Source organism: Aptenodytes patagonicus, chromosome 6 (assembly GCF_965638725.1).
Source record: "Aptenodytes patagonicus chromosome 6, bAptPat1.pri.cur, whole genome shotgun sequence".
Classification (NCBI taxonomy): domain Eukaryota; kingdom Metazoa; phylum Chordata; class Aves; order Sphenisciformes; family Spheniscidae; genus Aptenodytes; species Aptenodytes patagonicus.
Window position 1 is genome coordinate 40187371 of NC_134954.1, and position 24124 is coordinate 40211494.

The window sequence follows — 24124 nt, forward strand, 5'->3', positions numbered from 1 at the left end:
CTTCAATGAGTCCCTAACCAAATGCATGACTCACTTCACAGTGGTGTCCCAAAAGCTGTTTTTATTTCACAGCTTTGTAATTCTCTCTCAGATGTTAATCTATTTGCTCCTCCCTCCTCCTCCTCCCCTTTTCCCATAAGAACTTAAAAGTCTGTTTTCCCACCAAGACTAATAAAATAATAAAGCAAGCAAAGAGATTGTGAGCTAAGGCATTTTGGAACCAAAGAAATTATAACTTTTCAAAAATTAACTTCCTGTGTATTTCTTAAGCAATGCAACATTAAAAATATTCTTTTCTGTCTCTTAACCAAGTTCCACAGAAAATACAGAGGGAGACTGGAAATCCAGTATTATGCTAAGCAGAATCTCACTTTGCCCTGAACAATGAGGTTACTACAGCTGCACAGTCATCTACTAGGAATCCCTCTTGATGGAGCATGAAAGCTGCTGTTTAATTCGAAAATTCCCCACTGGATTTGTAAGTTCTAATAAGAGGTTCATGTGACATGCAGGAGTGCAGGACTGATTTGGGGAGTGCTCAAATTTACTTAATAAGAAGACGACTGAAAGAAAGTAATTCCTATGAAAACATGTTTTTTTTAAGGAGTATTGAGATTTGATTTCATTGAATAGAAACATAATATCATCTTAGACTAGTTATAACTATTCCCAGGTTTTGGCTACAGAAAGTTAAATTACATCAGCAAACCAATCCCTGACGAGTAGGATGAGTCACATTTCAGTCTGTTTTCACTTAATTAGGGGTTTTTTTTTTACATTTATGGGGTTTAGAAAAAATAACACAGACAACCATTGCAACTGGAAAATTATTAAAAGGCGAAATGTGAAGAGGTTCTGACTCATTGGCTAGGTATTCCTGACTTCAAGAAAGCTCTGTGGAAATAATGGTACCTTTTGTAATTTGCAGAAATAATAACACAAGCCTTGTGAAAGGATGTCCAATATATTTCCCAAATTTAATGCATGGTCTACTACTTGCCCAGAAAAGGAATCTTTATTTTTAATTAATCTGGTAGGTATGTGTTATATGAAAAGAAAAAGTGAGAAACAGAGTGAAAATCAGAGAAAAACCAAATGAGACAGAAAACTACGGCCTGCTTTCCATTTTTGCAATTGGTTTTTATTAACATCCAGTGAAGAGATGGTTCCAGAATAAAGCGACATGGTTTAAAACGCAAACTATTAATAATGGCTAAAAATGAGACTTCAAAGCTTTTTCATCTTCAGAGGACGTGCAAAAGATAATATAAAAATAATATTTTTTGAAAGTAACTGAAGTAATTGCAAACCTGTTGCCTTGATCATTTTCCTTTAAAAAGTAAAAGTAATCTTATTTTAAAAATTCTTCAACTGCATCCAGATGAACATGTCACTCTGAGATGCATCACATCACCTCAAAGACTATGACACAGTGGCTGTTGCTGAACAGAGAGGTTTCCATGGGTGTTTCAAGCAAACAAAGCCAACCAAAGTGACTTGGCATAAAGATTATATTGCTTAAGTACAAGATTATGTACAACTACCAAAGTTGAAAGAAAACACGATTTATGTGGACACTCCTTGAGCTTGGTCACACTCCTTTAAATGTATATTTTAAAAGAGTTCCTATTTTCCTCCAAGTTCAGGAGTGTTGAGCAGGTTTGGGGGGGAAAACCAATACTGTGTTTGGGGCACAATATATTTTTACCTACCCAAAATTACTTTTGAAAATATTTGCATACTCGGGCCAATTCTATAACTTGCTTTATAATACCGTGCAATGTAATGGTATTTATTCCCTAATTTAGTCCCTAGTTTTCATGCTTTGGTACCTGTGCCTTGGCTCTACGATAAAAGTATTTCAGTTTCTCCCAACACACACATGCATATATACCTAAATCAGTAGAACAGCCTGGAAAATGGGCAAGGATTCCTTGTTTTCTGCCCACAACTGATAAACTGATGCATACTAAAAACTCCAGCTTTCCAAGCCCAACACTTTTTCCTTGATTTTTTTATCCTTCCTAAAAGTCTCAACCCCGTGCAGTGAACTGGTATTCATAGCCAGTTTACCACATACCCACACACTGGAACACTACAGTAAAACAAAGCGTATTAGGACACAGGCAGGGGGAAGGGACCAAAACATAGCAGAACCTCACCTTGTTTTAGACAAGAAAGGAAGATACTGAAGAGGGAAAATCCTGACCAAAACTGAAATCAATAGCAATGGCTTTGTTATGCCAATGGTTTCACCTAATGTTACAGCATATACTCGCAAAAAGAGCATACAAGCATTTAGCCTCCTAACCAGGATTTCCGATCTATATGCTTTTTATTTCTATGTTGTGTTGTTTTAATCTACTCTTACCTCCTCCCTCCTCCTCTCCTTACCTCCCTACTAAATTTTCTCTCTCCAAAGAGAACTCTCCAAAGTGACTTTGGTCACAATTTCCAGAGAAAAGCGAGACTGTGGGGAGACAGGGCCACACTTCCCTACAGAGAGTATGGTGAATGCACAGTGAGCTTCAAACTTTGCTACAAGTGATCATTTTTTTTTTTAATTATTTCAAAAAGGGAAGGGAGGGGGAGGAGGGAGAAAAGGGAGACAACTCAGAAATGCCTGTCTTGCATCTCCTTTCTCAGTACTGCTCTCCTGGAAGGAAAGTATTGCATCAGTAGAGAAAACCACTAAACAAATGTACTGGTTTAAATAACACTTCATTCCTTACATTTGTTTGGTGCCCAGAACTAGTCACATTACTCATTTATGGGACAATTTCCACACAAAAGCTTTGTCCCAGCAATTTCATGACCTTGAATCCATCCGTGTCTGAAAATCCCAAGAACAGTACTGTGTTGTTATCAATCCATGTGGACTAGTCAGCCACCTACTTTGCAGTAGAGAAACTCGGACACACATTAGCAAAGATACATTTCTCTCTGCCTTGATCCTGATTCAGTTTTGTTAATATGGTTCAGTATTACAAGAAGCCTAATTAAGCCCATAATCTATACTTGATGCTCAGTGACAGCTTACTTTCAGTCTTCTCTTTGTATCTAATTTCTTAATTATCACCCCCATTACCATATAAATTAACTCAGCTATTACTATAACCTCAATTAGTTCTAGTAAAACTGAGTCACAAAACATGTAAAAATGAAGCTTTCTTTTCAAAAGCCAAAGTTTCTTTGGAATGAAGAGCTTTTCAAGAAATAAACAGATTTAGAATCCACTTATCAATAAAGTTTGACTTAGATGCAGTCAAAAGATTCTCAGGTTATTGCCAGTGATATCCATAACAATCCTCAACCTTTTAAAATTATTTTAGTTACAATGTGGAGATAGCTTCTAGCATAACATAACATTCAAAAATCTGAAATTAACTGATTAGCAATTAACTGAAGGGAAAGCAAGCAGTAACTAAGAACTGCATATAAAAAGTCGCAGATGATATGTTGGAAACCAGTGGAAAATCCACATTATGGAATGTCATGAAAGATCACAACAATCCAGATTGAATATCAGCAATACCTTGACTGAAGCTTGCCAATGTCAACAGATGAGATAAGAGAGTTTCATCAGTTTGCCTGTGTAGAAAACTTCAAATGCTTAATTTGCATGATAAATGCAGTTGATACTCCAGAAGTGAAGTCAAACCATTACACTAAAAAAAAAAAAACAAACCCCAACCCAAAAAAACAGCCAAAGCTTAAAAGAATGGGCCAGCAGTAGGCAAAATCAGAGCCAAGACCATTCATTACATTAGGTACACTATCATTCCTGAATGTGCTAGCTCAAAATCTGTAAAAACAACATTTTTGGATGACTAGTGCTATTGGTTACATGTCTTGAAAAAGAAAAAAAAGCCCGCATACCATCCCCTATACAAAAGTACTCCTGTCCTCAATACTGCTCAGGCTTCTATTTCAATTACTTTTATAATGTAGAAGCAATTCACTTTTATTTGTGCTAGTGATGGAAGAAGACTTGGAGCCAGGAAATTCAGCATCCTAATACCATTCCTTGGTAATCAGATGAAGGCCACAGGCACTAAGGGAGACATCCTGAGTCAGATGTAAGTAAAAGAATAAGCAGGAAGGTGCAAAATAAGAACAAGGAGGAAAGAAGAGACAAGGAAAAATATGAAATTCATTTGCATGCCTAAAAACCTCCATGTGATCATATAATATTCATTCTTCCAGAGCAGGAAGGAATGACCAGACTGTTGATCTCTTAGAGCACATCAGTCCACAGGGGAAAAATGCTATGATTTGCCAGTTGTGTAGGACACCCACAAATCAACAGCCTCCAGAATAAGGCTGAAGCAGAAAGTAAACTGTTTAGTTCCTTCTGTGAGCCAGTGTTTTAGCTGTGAAGTGGTAAAGCTACTACCCAAGGCTGTGTCCAAGTCCTGCCAGCTCTGTGATACAAAAATGAAGTGAACTTAATATAACAATATGAGGAGGTAACTGGGAGCTAATTAGGACACTTAATCACAAGTCTTGAATTAAATGAGACTCCTTGAATAAACTTCTTGGGCATCATGCACTTCATCAAACCATCTGGGAACACCTGATAGGGAAATACCTATCCAGCCTGACAGGAACATGCTGCATCCCTGCTCATGACTAACACAGGAGCGGGTAAGTGCAGCTGCCATACAGGGATGCAAGTAGGCGACATGCAGACTCAGAGCTCCGCAGTGCTATCGCTCCTCACCCGCTCCAAGAGCCCATGTGCCAGATCCATCTAGCAAGTGGGGTTAAGAATCAGAGAGCAGCTACAGCACTAGGAGCATGTAGGCTGCTAGCAGAAAAGTAGGAAGAGAGCAGTCAAGTTTCATACATGAAATTTTATAGGTTTACCTGAAGTATCACTCAGTACAAATACAGAGAGTAAAAGCTTCCCATTAAAAAAAAAAAAATAGTTCCCACTTTAATGGTGATACTTCTCAACTCCAGAAAAGACCAAACAGGCAAATATAAAATTAGCCTTTATTAATGCAAAGTAGAAACACACAGATCACGTTAGAAATTTTGTCTGCTTGTTCGAATTTTATTTGAATTCTACAGCCTCTATTTGATAGTTTTTACTGGTTCTCTCTGATCACAAATAACTTTTAACTTCCAGTAGTGAATTTACTGACCTTGCAGTAATGATTTATGCATCATTTCCTGCATTGCCAAGCTTCTGTGGATGCTCTCTGGTGAGCAGGGAACCCACACAGGTTGAGGAACTGTATCAAACAAGCAACTTTATTTTTACTTTGGAAGTCTTTCCACATTCAGTTTCCCCCTATTTTAATGGTTTTCAGTCACTGCAAGTCTAATTGATAGTAAACAAATCTCTTTCAGGCAGCCCTCAGTTTTACCTCATAATACTTGGTATCCTAATGTGGAAGGAGAAATGCAATTTAATAATATCCTTGCTCTTTAAAAATGGTGAGGAATGATTCTGCCCTGCCACCACAATCTAAGAGGATGTAACATGGGCTGCTCTTCCATCAGCATGCCCGACTTACGTGCAGGATTTCCCTGTGGACGCTTTCTTTTTATGTTTGTCTATTTGCTAGACGTGTCACCTGAACGGCACGTACAGAGGCAGCAATGATATTAAAGTCATTTCCAGGCAGAGAAATGTATCTATCCATCATGGAAATACAAAACATAGCAATTGTGCAATGCTGTTTTCTACACTGTCATTTCATTGAATGTGTCCTGCTGTATGGTTGTGTTACATGAAATCATTCTCTAAAGACTGATGTAATTTCTCTTTCTTGACAAATATGTAATGGATTTTTAATCTATGTTACTTATATTTACTTTTATATTATTTGTATTATTTTACAAACATTTTTCAATAGATCATCTTCTTGTTCCCCAGTACTACTATTAATTGTTCTTAAGTAGACTATCACTTCAAACTGCCTTATTTTTAACCTGGAAAGACAACTTGGCTTTTCTACAGCTCTGAGGGTTCTGATCTTAAAATGAGTATGATTTATACCCATCACTGACTGATTATGTCATGAAACTATGCTTCCAAGGAAAACGCTGTCTAAGATACACAGGTTGGAGAAATTTGATCGTCTGATGGAATTTCTTCCCACCTATGCTTGTAGAAGAGATGCCTTTTCACATTTGCAGCCACGCATAATAAAAGGAAACAGCTGTGTGCCATCTAACAGGAGACTCTAAATGATCAAATGTTTTGCTTCCACAGCAGACAGCAGGTTGATCCTCTGACTGTAGTGGAGCGGTTGACAAGCATTCGTGGGACTTAAACCATGTCATTTAAGACATGGCTTGGGGCCAATGCAAACCTGCCTGCTTTCATCCTCAGGAGTGACAGTTGTATTTTCACTTCAGGGAAAGAAGAAACTACCTATTACACTTACTGGTAGGTGGGTTGCCAAAAATTTGACCATACAGCTAGTGAGATGTGGAACACCACAAGACTAAGGAGAACCAGATAACTAAATGAATCAGGAATGACTCATCTTTCCTGCTCCTTGTGAAGTATTTTAAAATTCTTTAACCTTCAGCTGTGCATACTAATGTCTGCATAGTCGACATTTTACTTCAGCAAAGTCGGGAGGGAGAGGGACTGTGGTACATTTTTTATGACTGTTCTCACAGACTGAGGAATGGCCATACTAGTTCAATTGAAGATGAGTATCTCACAGATCACATCGGACACCAAGAAGGATGGAGTTCAAAAGGTGAAAACCATTACTGGTAGTTCCTGCAACTTTTTCCCAGGAACTAGCTATGAACATTTGATCCAAGTCATTAAATGTAGTAATAAATGGGAACTAAAGAAATTAAGATAAAAATCTGAACTTCTGTTAGTTCAGTTATTGGTACAATTACAATGCAAGCATCTCTATGTAATCACAGTAAAAGGAACAGAGCACTATTCAGGATCAGAACACCAGGATTTTATTTTGGGTTGTCCTGTGGGTTCACTACACTATGGCAAGTCACTAACTTTATGTCTTAGTTTGCACAGTATTAAGAAAAAAATGATGGTACATTTTAAAAATCATTGAGTAGATCTTTTGAGGAGTGATCCTTTTTACATTTTTAAAATCATTTATATGGAGTAGGAGTCCCCAAGAAGAACGAGAATCAATTGTTGGTATCTCTCTGAAATACAATGCACTGGGGCTCCTCATTCCCTGCTAACTCTGAATTTCTGAGCCACACCTTTCATGCTAACACTCTGCAGAGAGAAGAGTTTTCCAGTTAATTTTCACACTTCTTCACGAATTCAGTGGCTTCCAAGCCACAACCTCAATTGATCAATCTCATCTTGTTGATTTTTAAGAAGCATCCAACTGTAAGTGCTTCTTTCAACTTGGAGATGTCTGGCCCTAGTAGTTAACATTTAAAGCTCAGGCACAAACTAGTTTAAAAGAGCACATTGTTCCAGCACAGGCTGGAACAAGAAATCAAAGAGAAAATATCCTCCACTACTGTAAATTTCTAGTCAGACAGAAAGCTGAAGTCCTTCTACTCAGGCAAAGTAAAAATTAGAATTTCCAGATGTTCTACCTAAAAAGTACCCCAAACCCCCCAGACTTCTGAACTTTCATTTTGCAAAAAAGCAAAGACACTTAATTTAAATCTTTACACATGTTTCCGGCATTCATGAAGCTATCTGAATCACTGACAGCCTACCAGGGACTCACAGCCTGGCAAGAAGTCCAGAGTCCTTAAACAACAGCAGCATAAATTATCGTTCTATGGTAGAATAGTTTGAAGACATCCTGATCCTTACAGACAAATTAAGGAAACATATATGATAAAATATATTTTAATTGCATCCAAATTCAGGGCACTTAACCATTACTAATGTTTTTAGCAAACATTTATAATCCAGCTGCAAGGGTTTGAAACTAACAGAGTAGGTATGCAGGGCTGCCACCAAACAGCAATTAAACAAATGAAAACAGACTGCAAAGGAGCTGGGAGGGTCTGAGGATGAAAAACTCAGAGAGTTGGCTGCAAAGCATCTTTTGATGTTTCCCAAAGCTATTAGTTGTGTTTAAAGACACAAAAAAAGCATCCAAGGAAAACACAAGAATGATGAATTTAACCATCGAGCTTTCTACATGAAACAGGCTATTTGGAAGGGTATTTTTTTAGTGTGGTGGTGGTGGTGGTGTTGTTTTAACTATAACTAATCTAGTGCCAGCTTGAGCTATGTTTCTCTCCTACTGCTTAAAAATTTTTCCAATATCCAAGTTACCGCTGTCATGTGTCTGCTTTGCAAAAGGAAGAAAAGGAAGGTTATATACTCGGACACTGGTAAGGTAGTAAAAAAAAAATAATTCTAAAAAAGCCTGAAAGCTTAAAATACTATCCACACTTTAAAGGCAACTGTGTAAATACAAACAGATCTGCAAAGCAATAGACCTATTTAGGTGTTAGACCTTCCTCTCTTAGAGTCTGTTCCTTTCTTATCTCTCCGAGTTCTGCAAAGCAAATATAAATGGGAAGAAATGAAACTGGTTTTCCCGTTATTTAATTTTCAAATAATTTTACAAATGTGCCTTTTAACTCATTTAAGAAAATAAAATTCAGAAAGGATATTTTGCAAATTCCACTATACACTCATAGTCTAATAATAAACATTCTCCATTTAGTCCAGTCTTGAAGTAATATCAAATGAGGGTTTGCAGCTGAGAGGGAAAAAAAAAAAAAAAGGCAGCTAGAAACTACCTTGTGCCAACTGCAGAATCTGAGGCAAGTCATATGGAAATTCACAGTAATTCACCAACATCTCAATATTCCTTTTTTAACAAAACAGTAGTTCTGCATAGCAACTGAGGAATGGTAACCAGCACAGCCACTTTATATGCCCAAGTTTCCCATTCAATCAAGATATTTCCTCTGGTGCAGAATCAAAAATTGTTGAATAGCTATAAATCATGTAATGATGCTTCTTTGTTTGCATTTCAGAAAATTAGACCAAACTAGTTCATCTGGGTCATACAGATTTTCTTTCCACCTCAGGAAACATTTTTTCTAATTGCAACCCTACTTAAGAAAGATGTGACAAAATTGACTTCACAGTTCAGATTCAAGTGCTCTATTTTTGGGGTGCCACGGTTTCCTGGGAAGGCTGATTGCCCTGAGTTCTTAAGATTTATCTCAAAGACAATCACAAGTGAACAATTTGACATATTCATTTCAGTGTACAAAAAAAATCCATTATTGAGTTCCATTTTTTTTTACAACGACATGGAGTAGCACTTTTCATTCCCCAAAATTGTTGCATCTGTCATCATTTATGTTCCTACCAAATTAGTCTGGTATTTCAGAGTGGTTATGCTTCTCCACAACTATGTCCAAGTGAAGGAATTGAAGAAGAAACAGATGAGGGATGAAGAACTGTATTTTGAATATTTGAAAGTGGCCCCAATTATAAAGGCACAAAGCTTTCTAAAAAATTGCCCTTTTTTTCCAGTTTCCTGGGGAGGCAAAGCTCATTCATTTCACCCTATCTTTTTAATATGTTTTCAAGAATCAGTGCAACTGGTGCTTTTTAAAATCTGCTTTCCATCTTAGAAATGTCAATTTCTAAGATCTATAAATCTGGTTTACAACTTAATATAATCAAAAAGGAAGAAATTAGAATAGGTACTTTTGCATGCTACTTGACTTTAAAAGTACATGCAAAATTTTAAACTGGGTGTGGCAGTCATATTTCATAGCCTAGTTAATAAAATACCTTTGCTAAGCAAACATGGGCAAAATGCCAATCTCATACACATCTTTAAAAAGCAAATTAAATGGACATTCAAAGCTATCACAGGCAATTATTGCATTTATGCACCATTTCTAAGCTTATTTGTAATGTGAGAGTAAATATTTTTAACTAGGAAACAAATTATTTATTCTGCATTCCAGTCTTTTTATTTGCCTTTAAGTTCCTTTTCTTAGGCTCCTCTAGAAGCCTAACACTTGTTTCAGGCTTTTCTGTAATTACTATGACATGTTTATGGATATTTCACCTATCAACTTATTCTCCTCACTTTACTGCTTTCAACATTGTTTATAACTAAATTTCATCAGTGTGACAATAAAAAATAGCCTGCTGGAAGAAGCATGTACTAATTTCACACTTCAACAGTGGGCCCATATTTTTTACTCTACAGCAAGATACTATTAGGTGTTGCTTCTTTATGCCTTTATCACAGTCCATAAGGATTTCTTTGCATCATTGGTATAAAGTCCAAACTATGCGTCCAAGGTCTCAACAGTGTTGATAAAATAATTATAGACATAAATATACAATTCATTCAAGCAAGCAAAGCCTGAACGCCAAGGGAAATACTACACTGTGACTAGAAGGAAAAGCTTTGAACAAACATCTGGGCACAGACCCCTTCTCTGGAGGAGTTGGAGAGCATTCTCCTGCAGCAAGAAGGGAAGCAGAACAGTGTCACCTCCTGCCTTGTCAGCTGCCACACACTGGGCGCTCTGCTGAAGGTTTCTCCTGCACTCCTCCTGGAGCAGACTTGAGCGATTAGCAATGTTTCTAAAATTAAGGGAGCATCCCTCCATCTTCAAGAAAAGGCACCTCTCATCAAATTCCCTAAAACAGCACTTACTCCCATCTTTTTTCTTTAGAAGTCTACTTTTATCAGGATGGATCTACTATAAACAACTCACTTTACAGATTACTGCAGCATTAACATTTCCCATTTTTAATTCTCTGTTTGAACACGACATTTGTGTTACAATGTTCTCTCATTAGTTTCTTGGCTATTAATAGCATTGTACTCCATGTGATAAAAAGTTAATTGAAATCTCAAGGCACTCATGAAACCATTCAGGTGTTTAACTAAAAGTCATCTTGCAAAGCAACATTTTGGTCTGGTTAATGACAGAAAAATTGTTAGCTCTGTCTCATTAAAAAAAAAAAAGCTCTTTGCGGAATAATATGCACAGACACAAAAAATATATACATTTTAATTTTATTTCTGTCTCTAAAACTCCTACAAAACCTCACAGTAACTGTTGTGACTAATTATCATTGCCAATAAAATAAAATGACACTATAATTATTTGTTCGAGCTTTCTTTTGATAACAACCTCCTATATTCAGAAATTAATGAATTCATACTGTCTTGCCCAGCTACCATAAAGAGCTTACTGCAGATATTATGGATAACTTTGTCTAGAGTAGACAATGAAAAACTCTTTTTTTTTTTCCCCCAAACACGTTGTTACTGCATTTGGAAGATTGTATTTTACCCCCTATGAACACAGCTTTGCTCTCCGAGATGAAATACCACTAGCGCCACTGAAATAAGTGGAGTTACCAATCTGCAAAATCAGCACGAGCAAGAAAATGAGGTCTGTTAAGGCCAAATGTTTCACATTAAACATACAATTGCTGGCATAAAATCTAATGTCTCTCATGTTCATTTCCCTTAAGAAAGGGGCACGATGTGACTCAACAGAATACATGAGTCATTTAACAGTGCTTCGAAGAACTTTTTATTTCTAGTTTGAGTCTAAAAAGCATTTGAGGAGCAGACTAAGAATGGATCTTAAGATATTAATAGTGCCTCCCTGGTAGTATAATCAGTGGCAGCAAAATGTTTAAATTTGGTCCACTACAAATGCTCTCCATTGCTTAAAAAAATACATGCTGTGCCTATTCAGTACTCACGGACCTGTTGCCATTTCATGGTGCTAAGAATGAAACTTCCATTCAGCAAATGCTGAATTCTGCACAAACCTGTTTCAAAGCCCAATCCTGCTGCAAGCCCTGCCTTTTGACAGAGAGAAATATGCCAAAAAAAGTTTGAGCAATGCTATTCTCAATACCATTGCACTTCCTAAATATAGATCATTCTAAACTTAGCACATCATGAACATGTCCAAACCTGCAACTCAAAGTTAATGATGCAGTAACATAGCACATGATAGTAAAATTATATGGCAAATATGACGCAACATGTCTATAGTTCCTCAGAAGAAAGAACTTGCATGTGAAGGAACAACCCTGTCTGCTTCAAATAGCAAAGGACCCATCATTCTGGGATAATTTTCAGAGAACTATGTTCAAAGCCTTCAATGTGGAGACCACCATGCTTTCTTCTGATGCAGTTCTGCTACGAGCGATTCATCAACGGGGGCACAGAAAGATGGCTTTGGGGGTCTGGGAGGCCAGACCCCCTGTTTTCTGTCCCACAATCAGGATTGGCTACAAGTGCAGGACAGGATGCCAAGGGATGCCAGACTGGACACAGAACAGCATCAGGAATCCACAGAGGCTTTCCCAGCTACCGTCTTATTTGCCCCAGCAATAAGCAAGGGAAGGGCTTAATCAACAGAATACGTATCAGACTTATTCTCACAAATATTAAATATTCTCAGCATTCCCAGTATTAAAAGAAGTACAAAGATTGTTTTCTGGCAATCCACAGATTTTGAATTTCACATCATGCACTGGTCACTATCAGAACAATAGGACCATTCTTGTCCTGTGGTTTGCACAGCATCTATCTCATAAGCTCAGTTGCATGGTGAGTAGCTGCAGTGTAATTACAGAGATGTAGTACAGTTATGAGCACCATTTAAATTAAATTAGGGGATACTGAAAAAAACTGAGTATCCTTTTCACTCCGCAACCTTTTTACTGTGACGTTTGAATTTCTTGGTTTAGAAATACTGTAATTTTAGCATTGCTTCAGATAATGACTGCCTTTCACATGCATCTGACTACCAGTTATATCATCCCAGACAAGCCTAGCTGTTCCTGGCCAGATGATTCATCATCAGCCATCAAGTTTTCCACTGTAAAAAATAAACAGTGTAGCCAGTCAAGAGGGTAGGAAGATGTACATTTGCTTATTATAGTGTTAAGAGCAGCAGAAGTAACTAAGAATTGCAAGTTTTATTAAATGTTTTTACAGTAAACATGAGGCCTATATGCTACCATGGTGTCTGCGTAATTCAGCTGATAATGTCAGCAGTCAAAATAAGCCTATTTACCTACACTGCAAAAAAGACACTGGCAACCTGACTGAATTTTTATGGTCACATGAATTTTTCATGGTATGCTATTAAATGCATTTACTCTCTTTATTTTATAAAAGCCGCTCACCTTGTACACACCAGCTTGACTTTCTCATAACCCTGCACAAGATTACTTTACTTAGATTTTCTAAATTACAGATATTATTTTTCCTTAATTTTGTTAAAGTAAAAGTGAGCTTATTTGGGTACTTAGATAAAGCAATTTTGGGGAGACAAGAGGAGTCAGAGGTTTGATAACGAAATGTAAATTTTTTGACTGGTAGGCTTCTAATTCAAACGTAATCCACTCCACCAATGACTGAAAGTTAAATCAAAGGATGACTACATAGGTGATCTATGGTTTCAAAATTATTTTCTAATGAACAAGTGTCATTAGTACATAAACTGTCATAACTATCCATCAAAAGATGCCCTGGAGGCTGAAACATGCTTTAAAGCTGTCTCTCTGAATTAGGATGAGTAAATTAGCAGCTTGATCTACATCTGTCCATACAGAGTCTCTTCTCAAAAAAGACAAATTTTATTTTTTAGCATTATCAACGTGACATATCTCACAAGTATTATATCTCATTAAAAAAAAAAACCAACTGAGGCCTAACCATCTTGACAGAATCCCTTTAATCCTCAATCATTTTGCTAATATACTGCCAAATTAGAAATCTCCATTCACAAAATTCATTCACGCTACATGGATATATACACTCTACACGTACATATCTATACACACATATATAAAAATATGTATCTACTGAATGAGGTATCAGGGCAGTATACCCTAACAAGGCAACAGTTACAACCGCCTGATCCCTTAAACGTGCCTATGGCTACGACAGCTTTAGCAGTCACGGAATTCCATCTCTGTACCAAAGACCGTCGCTGTGCTACTAATCATTTACAGAATTGTTCACTGCTCACCCTGTGATTTCCACAACAAGAATAACTGTTCAAACAAAGGTCCTGGGGATATGGGGAATCAAACAATCACCCAAATGAGGGAAGGAGAAGACCCATCGAGCCACTTAGTGCCATCATCTGCCAAAATACCATAGTATACAACTCCCTAGACATTCATTGTGTGTGTGTCCCCCCATATTTTCACATCAAGTTTTAATTGCATTAATTTTCTGCTAAGACTCTAATCCACAGCCTGCTATATATCACAAAGCCTGAAGATTAAACTGATATATTTTAGCCTGAGTTTTTTCTTCATACTTTTACCCTGTGAGTGTTGCTTAGAAGATAGCCCTTGTATGTCCTTTTCCTCCCTTCACCACAAAATTGTTTCAGATTGTGAATTCAATCTATGCATTATTCCCACTTGTTTTACTGAGCATTCAAAGTATAAACCATTCACCCGATCAGTTGATCATCTACTGCATTACAAGACTGACAGTTCCTCCAGTTGATGAAATGCTGCAATATTTTATCAGCAATATAATAAAATACAGAAAAGGGCATAGATTCTCTTTTTCCAAATAAATTAGAGTCATTGGTTCTTAGAAAAGAAGCTTGCAAATACAAATCTCAGGAAAATCCTTTTTACTCACTTTCCTCCAGGAGTAGCTAAAGGTGTACAAATATAGGAGTGGCAAATTCCAGAGGAACTTCAAATAGATTATTCTATTTAATCATATTTATCATAAGATGGTACTAATCCTTCCCTGCAGCCACATATTTTAAAGCTATATTTGGATACTGAGAAGTGCAGGCAGCTTACAGGGAACACAAACTATCATTGGCCTGATTTTTAATTTAAAGTGATTTTGGAACTTGCCTGCTTCCATACCCACTCAGATAGATTCTGACATAAGCTTGAAACAACTTCTTGTTTTCCAAAAGAAAAAAAGAAAAGAGATGCCTGAAAGCTTCAGTAATGAGTGGGAACTCTCAGCATAATTCAAGGGTGAAATCCTGTGAAAGTCAAAAGTCCTACCTGCATCTGAGATGCCCAGATTTCAAACCAGTCTCCATTTCCCTGACAACTGACAAGAGTTTATAAATTATTGTATTCTGCAGGAGTCTAGCAACAATTTCAAACATACATCTGGGGTTAGGGTACAAAAATACATACTGAGTAACTATTTTATTATGAAGGGAATATTAAATCACTGTCATGGTTTAACCCAGCAGGCAGCTAAACACCACACAGCCGTTCACTCACTCTCCCCCCCCGCCCCAGTGGGATGGGGGAGAGTCAGAAAAAAGGTAAAACTCATGGGTTGAGATAAAGACAATTTAATAGGACAGAAAAGGAAGGGAAAATAATAATAATGATAAAAGAATATACAAAACAAGTGATGCACAATGCAATTGCTCACCACCTGCTGACCGATGCCCAGCCAGTTCCCGAGCAGCAGCCGCACCCATTCGGCCAACCTCCCCGGTTTTTTGTTCAGCATGACGTCATATGGTACAGAGTATCCCTTTGGCCAGTTTGGGTGAGCTGTCTTGGCTGTGCACCCTCCCCCACCTTCTTGTGCACCTCCAACCTCCTCGCTGGCAGGGCAGTATGAGAAGCTGAAAAGTCCTTGACTTAGTGTAAGCACTGCTCAGCAAGGACAAAAACATCAGTGTGTTATCAACGTTATTCTCATCCTAAATCCAAAACACAGCACTGTACCAGCTACTAGGAAGAAAATTAACTCTATCCCAACCGAAACCAGGACAATCACCATCAGCTATTTCTTACCCAATTTCACAACAGAATGAGAATATCAACATACAGCTTGCATCCAGAAGCATATGTGTCAAAGTCGTCTGTTTGCAAACATAACTTCTAAAGAGTGATTGCTTTGTTAAACCTTGGAAAAATGGGAAAACAAAATCTGTTAGAAATTAGAGATTAAGAACCTTATTTTTCCCTCACTTATATTCAATTCTGGACAAAGACTGTAGAAGCAGCAGCGTGGTGTTGGTTCTATAATTCTGTTAGATTCCTATTACAGCAGAAACATATGTTTAAACAGTAAGCTTAAATATACTTTCAGCATCAAATAAAGATGTTTGTTACTTATTTGGGTATTAGAAAATGCCTGCATGTACCATATATGTAACACGAAACGTTCAGGATAAACTGGGTTAAATTCTATGCTTTATGTAGCAGACAGCAAAAATGAAAAGGTAATACAACTGTTGGTCCAGGATATTCATCATGTCAGACTAACACTGGCTCACACAACCCTCTGCAAATGTCTTTCAGATCAGATGCCTGTGTCACAGTATGCTCCCTTCTCTCTTTTTACTGAGAAAAACATTATCATTGGAGTTCTTCCTGAAAATTATAAAAATTTTCTAGGGGGCTGTTGTATAGTTTCCTTCTTATTCTCCCATGTTCAAAGGAGCCAGTTTAGAAGCAGCAAAGCAAAGACAAGATCCAGCACTAGAAAAGATGCTCAGGCACAGCCTGCTAAAGACACACGTCTTGGTTTCTGCACGAGAACAAGCAATATAAAGATTTCATGTAGGTAAAATTACAAAGACTGCTTCTTTAAAGCCTGTCTTCAAAAGTCAAAGTCTGCTGCAAAACCTAAATCCCACTCTTGGATGGAGAGAGAAGCTTCCCTCCCCTTCCAGTACCCTCAGGCTTAGAGATGCCAGGCCTTACCCGCTTTCTCTCACAGAGATTGCCAGCTCGTAAAAGTCAAGTATTTCATATTGCAGTTGATACTTCTAGACATTGTTACAAAAGAAAATTCTGCCAATTTCCTCCTCAGTATTGAACTTGATAGAGAGTAAAAATTTTCTCCAAAGCCAAAATATCTGTTGACCCATTATCCCTCAGGTACGTATACAATCAATTCCCCATCAAGTTCTAAGAAAAGACCTGCTCAAAGATGAGGAGAGGAAAAAAAAAATAAATAAAAAATTCAACATTTCAGAATATTTGGTGGGGTCAAACATCCATGTCATAATGTAACACACAACAACAAGAAGCTACTGTGCTATCACAATAAAGAGATTACTTAGATATAGACATGAAGTCACTGAACCTGTGCATACTGCATCTACTTACGCATACGAGAGAGTCTGTAGTGGGTGGATGCTTTATTTAGGCAAGAGTGTTACCCGTCTGTAAGCGTGGGAGGGAGTTCAGCAGATGGAGTTCTGGAGTTCCCTGCTGGAATCTGGCCAGGGCATTGCAGTTACCAACCCTTCTCTTCTGAACAGCAGCCGGAGAACTTGCATATCACACGCTAAAGCTATTAAAGGACATTAAACAACTAGAAACTGATTTTCCTCTGCTTTGTTCTTTGCAGACTTATTTGTACCTGAAGGAAGGAAGTGTAAAACTCCTACCTAAGATGACAGATGTATATACCAATTTTGTACAAGAACTATAAAGACACAATGCAGTTGCGATTCCAATCTTTAGATTGGAATAAATAAATAAAGTATTTTATATATAATAAATAAAATAAATTAAAAAAAATAAAAATATTATATATAATAAAGTATTCCAATCTTTAGATTGGAATACGCTAAAAATCTTTTCACAACCATATGGCAAGTCTCATTACTACCTTCAAATAAAGAAAATCCTACAGAATTAATGTTTCTTTAAACTTCTAGAGAATTTTAATTCTAAAATGCCTAAAGAGCTCAACTTAGAAACTAATTTAAAATAAACCAACATCAAAAAGATCAAAAAGTGATGGTTCAATATTGGCAAAAAAAAAAATTCTAATTAAATATCATCCACCAAGGTGTTTTAGTGGTATGTAAATAGAGAACAGGAGAAGTTAGTACATATAACAGGACACATTTCATGAAAGGCAAGCACTTTGAAGTTCACCCCTTAGGCTTTGCTCCTGTAGGGTTACACACGTCTCTAAGCAGGTAGCACAGACCCAGGGGACACTGATTCCTTCTGTTATCCTGCTTTTTTGTGGGCACATGAAGGGATGTTCAGCCTGAGTTGTGTGCACAAAGCACTTCTCTGCAAATTCCGGTCATAGCCAAAGCGTAGCATACGCTGCTGCCATCTCTACTGCTCAGGCACATCTTTTGCTTCACACAGAAATTATTTGGAAAAGATGGGAGTTTGCAGTAAGACTAGCGAACTTACTTCTCATTCGTTGGAGACTAAACACAGACCTTTTTGGAACTCAACTTTGAAACTGGATTAAAGTAATAGCTGTAATCATAAAGCTGAGTTATTCTTTCAGTTCACATGGAAAACTGCTACAGAGTAAATGGTTATTTCATGAGCTCCTCAGATTGCAGTAAAAGGCATGTCATGAGTGGGTGTTAGTTGGAGAAAGCGCACACTTTCTCCCTTAGCTGCTAAGCAGAGGTTATGAAATAAGATACATTCCTCCAGAAGTATATGTTTCCCTGCTCATATAACCTGAAACCCTCTGACTTGCTCTGTTACAATATACAGTGGTTTTCTGCCTTCTGCTTTTCATCTGAAGACAATCTATCTGATCACATAGGCAACCACCATCTCAATGGAGAAAGATTTTCTCCTCAAAGTAGATTATTCAGAAGCGTAATAAACTTCTCTGCAGCCATCCCCGCTCTATGCTGTGCTGCGCCCAGAGCGCTTGCACTGCCTGCAACTCCCCTTCCCCACACCAGCCCCGCAGGAACACCCTGCCTGCCTCAGCCACCTTGAATTTATTGGGGCACCTGTAATTCCTTTTCTGTGAAGTGGCACTGCAATTCATGATTTGAATACAGGGATAAGGAAAAAGGAATAGCAAATGTTGTACATTAAAATCCAAGATATACTTGAAAGCAGAAATAGGCTGTAGCTCACTGACCGCAAAGACAAATGACTTGGCTTGGGATAACTGCTGAGGCAGTGGCCCCAGCTGTCCCCACTGCAGGGGCAACTGAAATCTTCACCAATCATCTCCTCAACTGGCCCAATTTACACAACAGCATTTTAAGGCAATGCAAACCAACAGTTTACTTTTCTTTAAAAGCTACGAGGGAAACTGCAGTGGATTTAAATTCAATTCAGGAGCAGGTCAGACAACACGTATCTAAGAATAATCATCTTATCAGCTACCCCGAGCAAGACACATCTTTTTAAAAGATGTGTCTATTAAAAAACACAATTTGGAAACCAAAGCTTTAAAGAAAGCATCTAGTCCTTTCACGGTCTTGTTACGAGAGGTGACATCCCTGGGCACAGATGGAAGTTTGCAGCTAGAGCTGGCCACAAACTGCTCGCAAACGCTGTTTTACACATCTCTGTTATGCGTCCTTTCCTATGCTTAAAATTCTGTAAAATCCCCTGAGCTGATGAAGTATATCACTGTGAGACATGTCACTTCTTTCCCAATGGAAAGGAAGGAAACAATAAAGCAAAATATTTTGCATCTACAAAATAGAAAATACTTTTTCACAAACTGTGGCAATCTTTTCCAGGTCACGTTTCTTTTTCCAAAACAACTGATCCATAATGTCGCTTTTGTGCATGCGGTTATGTACAAAAAGCAAGACATTTTCAACTTACATAAAAGCATTCGGTAAAGAAAGTTAAAGGTAAAAAAAGACTGCTACCAGGTGCTCAGAAGGGCAAGTGAAGAGCAGCAAGAGAGGACCAGGCAGGCAGACACTGCAAATGTTTTTGTTGTTGTTGTTATTGTTCCTTTGTTACTGTTTTACTTGGTCCGAGATGACCGAATTTTCCTACTGTTTTTATAAAGCAATACTCCATATCTGCATGGGAGCCTTGAAGTTTCCCCTCCACCCAAGAACTCCAGCTGGTGCTACTACAAAGCGGTAACATACAGCATTTCTGCACAGCAATAACCTGGAACTACTGCTGAGACCCAGCAGAAGGGGAGTCATACCCACAATATTAATTTCCTTCCATATAGTTTCCACTACATAATACATAGATAGGTCTTCGTCTAGCATACCAAAGCGATGCTCCGTGCAGCTTTTCGTAGACTGAGGGAAAGGTGACCTTTTACTCATCTCTAGAGTATATATGGAAACATGAGCTAGGGCAAAGTGCCAGGCATCAGAAAAAACTGAGACTGCTACCCATATGGGTTTTCAATGTGTTACATCAAAGGCACATAATTTACAGTTTAACTTGGAGAGTTAAATTGATAATACCTAGTTTATAAGCAGGGAACTAAAGTAATTTACAAGTGCCTTTTTAAACGTTTTCTTCTGATGGCTATAAAGTTAGTTGTCAGCAAATTTCACACAGTAAGCGAATAAGCCTTACAAGGCTACAACAGTTCCCATATCCCTGTCAAGAGGAGGAGTGGGGGAAGCACTGCTTCTTTGGGGTTTAGCACTGTGTTTGCCACTGCATTCCCCCTGTGGTCTCCACATGGCTAATTTTGCAGTATGCAATCTTCTCATCCTACAGGGGTGGAGTATTTATTAAACTTTTCCACCCCAAAAAATATATTTTAAAATATCTATTAAATTTCACTTTTCCAGGGATGTTCGGAGAAATAGGTTTATGGTTCGACCCACTGTGAAACTGGAACCCTAAATACAGGCAAAATTGTTGGTTTGTTAACTTAATCTAAAAAGAACAATTGTACCGCAGACTCTTAGGAAGCGTATTTTGTTTGCTTGTAAGTTTATTAAAGGTCTGGCATGGGGGAACACAAGATTTGGCCACTATGAGCTTTCAGATTCACATTCAAAACAGCATATCATGGGTTTACAACACTATAGAACTTAATTTTTGGGTTTTTTTTCTGAGGGTGGGTGTATTTAATTTCTTTATTAAAACTATAGAACAATGATGTTAGCATTTCAGGTGGCTTGGAGTTTTTTTGGTGTTTGGGCTTTTTTTGTCTATACCTCTCCTTACAAGTTCTTTCCTACTTTTTCATCAGTGTAATTCTCTAAATAGTTTTAGATCCTTCAGCACATTTTATTACACACTTTCATGTCTAATGCTTTTAGAAGCCACAAATGAAGCTGCATTCCTAATGTGGCAGTCATTGCACAAGCACGCAGGGAGCCATGCAGCCCTTTCCCAATAATCAGAGCTACTCTGGGAAGTTTTCAAAGAATAGGAGTTCAGTGTTCAACTATAGCTGAATTTGAATGGGAATACCTCACTATACAGCTGTGAAAATCTTCCTCATAAAACCCAGTGGAATTCAGCAGTGCTTTAGAAATAATAGTCATCTATTTAAAAAAAAAAAAAAAACTTTTGGGGAAATTTTATTCTAAAAACCAAACTTGATTTCTATCATATTTTATAGGACTTTTCCATAAAATATTATGTTAGAGAATGCAAAAACCATGCTTATAGCCTAACAAATGAGGGAAATGGTTAAGTGAAAAAATACATTCTCTAAAAAGATAACAAAGTTGCTCTTCTCTTTTCCCATTTATTATTTGGTCTTAAACTCAGACTTCTTCCTCTTCACACGCCTCTTCCCTTTTTTCCTCTGCTACATAACTCAGTAAAGAGTCCAAACTACCTGATGAGAATCACAGCTAAGAAAAAACCCACACTGCGCAGCACGGAAAAACATCAATCCCACTGTGACTTACTGCAATGCTTTAAGTGCCTGTTAGTTAGAATTCCGATGGGGGGAGAGAGGGAATAAAAGAACATGAGTTCAAACTTTACGAGCATAAAGTTTGGAATTTTCTGTTCTATATAGAAGAAATACAGAACTAATTCATACAAGTCCAACCCTACAAACTTTCTAGCAGGCAGAAGTTGCAAGCATTATATTACTACGAGTGATGTTACAAACAAGACTCCTTCATTCTTACTAATTTTAAATTACAGTTTCTGTGGAAGCCATAAGGACCATATACCAAAACCTGGATTCGCTAAAGCAGCTGGGCTCAAGTATAGTTACTATCATTCTTTTATCGTTCAAGATAGCATCTTTGTCACAAAGCCAAGAAGCCACAGCAGAATTCAAGATGTTAAGAAAACAGACTTCAAAGGCTAATGCAAACAATTTGTGCAAGCTTTACTGCTTTCAGATTTAATAAAACACAACCATTCTTAGATACTGCTCATATAAAATGTCCAATTATGTCTTTATAACTTACAAAATTGTATACAAACAGGTAGGTCAATTTGATCCAGAATATTCCACTTGTAAAATTATTTATGTTAGATAAATGCAGCTCAGCAACGCCACACAGGCCTGCATGTAGAAGCTCAAACAAAAGAGGCTTTTTAGATCACCATTTCAAAAATTGGTCAATGCTGGCACATCCAAAAAACCTGTTACTAGTTACTGATTATATACAGTTTTTACTGCTGATTCCTTAGTGTTCTTTCAAAATACTGACTGATTTACCAGCCCCAGAGGCACGGTGAATTCACCTGTGGGGTTTCTGCACTGGTGTTTGTATGTGTCACACCCCTGATTCACAAGCTTCAGATGTTGTCCTGCAAGAGCCTCTATTTCCAAAAACTTTAATAGGAAAAAAAAAAAAAAAACACACCCAAAGATTTATCAAGCCCTTAGAGGATTATGTGTAAAGAAAAAGCCCTTCTAATCAAATCCTTGCTGGACATGTCCACGTTGTAAAACCACTATGTTAAACAGCGGTAACTGACATCTCTGATGAGTTTTAATGCAGAGTAAGGAAGCAAGCTTGCATTTTATCCCTATGGCTGTTATTTGTTACGCTGTATAATCCCATAGTACCATAGCAGCTGGATTAGCATCTCTGGGTCAGAGCTGACTACTATGGGGAAGACAGGAGGAAAATATTTGGAAATATCTTTGAGGTAAAAAAAAATCACAATGGTATTTTGTCCACCACAAGAAAGCTTATTCTTTTATGACTCCAGCAGAACAAAACCTTAAAAATTAAAGGCTCAGTGCTATTTATGATCAGTACATTTCCACAAACAGCCCCATACATCCACTCATATGGAGAAGGAAGAAAGCCAATGCCACGATTCAAGTTCCCATACTTTCCTTTTCCTTTCTCACATTTAAATTCCTAAAGTTTTAGTCCTCCTTGATTAAAAAGATAAATCACTTTATAAAAAACATTCAAAACCATAGCTGACATTTCCCCTAAACATTCACTGCTACTTTACAAAAATAAGCTTCAAAGTTTGACAAACAGGAGACCTTAAGAACTGCCCATTTCTAATCTTCTGTTGGTTCAGAATAAAGATAGATGAGGCCAGAATTGGTATTTTCAGTTATAAAATCTTGACTTGTTGGTGGCAACACCACCCACATTCCTCTAGATTTCTGGAATCTAGAGGATTTGGTAATTCTTACAAAGTGGTCCAGTCCTAACTTGTAAGTGGAAATCCCACAAAAAATGTAGAATCTTGCAGAAAAGCTCTTTATGGTTATTTCAACAAGATAAAAGGAAAGGTTTTAGCAATTTCTGTTACCACTCTAGTTAATATCTATCAATCTATATTTTTTTCTAGAAAATATATGCAGAAAAGGTTTGAAACTGCAGATCCTCATTCTGTCACAAATAAACTCTATGAAGGTAAACATTTCAAAAATTTGGCTAACGTATAGATGTTCAGGTGTTGGTTTTGGTTTGTTTGGTTTTGTTGTTTGAGAGATCAAAGAGATCAACTCCTCTACTTGGCAGTTATTTCACTTTGTTCTTTCCTTTAAGATTTTGTACATTTAGGCATCCAGGTCAGAGAAAGCATATTCAAGGATTATTTCCTCAAGCTCTATGTGAAGGCTACAACTCACCTACAGTGAGCCTCCAGCTGACATGGCTGCATGCTACTGCAGAAGGTTTCTGCTTCTAACTGCTTGTGGAAGAGCTTCTACAGAGCCTGGCACGCTTTTTCAACTCCACCTAGTCCCACCTGGTTTGCAAATTAACCTGTTAACAACCTCGATGATTCACAGCAGTCATTGAGATTTCTTTTTTGCTAACAAGTGAGGCCCCATTTCTTGGCTACTGCGCAAAATAATTGCAGAAATGTAATTAGCTGCAGATGTAAACCCAGCTTTTTTATTAACATTGTGCTACAATGGGTTGCTGTATCTTTTTAAAGCTTTCTTTTCTTAGCATTGTTAGTTATTCTTAAGAAGACACACCATTCAGACATAGATTTGCTAAGAAATTAACCCATTTGAAAAAACAATCTCTCGAGTAA

At 37.5% G+C, this 24124-nt stretch overlaps 1 protein-coding gene across 1 annotated transcript in view; it reads right to left on the minus strand.

Moving 5' to 3' along the window:
• Positions 1-24124, minus strand: part of COL5A2 (collagen type V alpha 2 chain) — a 155140-nt gene that overhangs the window by 130437 nt on the left and 579 nt on the right. The window lies entirely within an intron of this gene.